This window comes from Alosa pseudoharengus, unplaced genomic scaffold (assembly GCF_046254945.1).
Source record: "Alosa pseudoharengus isolate Yale_2024_CS ecotype anadromous, Long Island Sound unplaced genomic scaffold, YU_APseudo_1.1 YU_APseudo_1.1_scf_2, whole genome shotgun sequence".
Classification (NCBI taxonomy): domain Eukaryota; kingdom Metazoa; phylum Chordata; class Actinopteri; order Clupeiformes; family Clupeidae; genus Alosa; species Alosa pseudoharengus.
Window position 1 is genome coordinate 38,391,116 of NW_027468663.1, and position 882 is coordinate 38,391,997.

The 882-nt window shown below is 43.4% G+C and overlaps 1 long non-coding RNA gene across 1 annotated transcript in view; it reads left to right on the top strand.

The window, feature by feature from the left end:
• The first annotated feature begins 268 nt into the window (after positions 1–268).
• LOC143135272 (uncharacterized) overlaps positions 269–882 on the top strand; it is a 4,744-nt gene continuing 4,130 nt past the window's right edge. Inside the window, exon 1 of the long non-coding RNA XR_012988876.1 lies at positions 269–631. This is a non-coding gene — a long non-coding RNA (uncharacterized LOC143135272). The remainder of the gene's footprint in view (positions 632–882) is intronic.

The window sequence follows — 882 nt, forward strand, 5'->3', positions numbered from 1 at the left end:
GGACGCATTCGGATTTGGCCTTTCTAAGAGCGACATATCGGACGCTTTCAGTAACAGTGCGGGCAATTTGCTTTTATTTTAAATGATCCATAATCTTAATTCAAATATAAATGTGCGCTTGGTAAGCCTAACCAAAAAAGTCAATAATATGTGACATGCCCATCTAATGCCAGCTTAGAGGAGTTGCTGTACACCTGTATCGTGCGAGAGGGACAAAGCAACCCACACAGGCGTTTAACATGACGCATTGGACACGCATTCGCGGCAAAGGCCACCGCGCAGCACATAGCCCATTGATTTCCTATGGAGAGCGCAATGCGTAGTTAACGCGTCCGCTATGCATCTCGGGAAGGCGGCGCGGCGGTGCGTCGGGAGGTTAACGCTAGGCGGTTAGCCAATGAAAGTACATCTTCGGTACACAAGTTCTCTCTTTTGCTCTAGTCTTCCGGTCCGCCTGCCAGAAATATTTGTTCCGCCTGCTCCGCGTGTTAGTTTAGTGAAAATATATTAAGCTATGGTGGCGAAGCCATTAAGTTTAGAACAAGTTCGCCACTGCACCCTATCAAAAAGACCTTGTTTGCGACTTGAACCAAGACAGAAGGTGCTTTGGAGGAACATGTCAGTGATATGTGTGAGTGTTTCAATAAAAGATGTTAAAATTCCTTGCATTGGTTAACAGTATTACGTACAGCTGCAGGCCAGTTTCATATTATTTTAGGGTCTTCGTGTAGCCAGTACAATTACATTTCTCTGTCCATAATATTGCATTTCTGTAGTAAAGTGCAGTAGTAAGTGCAATGTCCCAGGTAGACTACTGTATTTTCCTGCATATGAACTGTAAATAATGGAGTTACATTTTGTATTTGAATGTTTACCTAATTT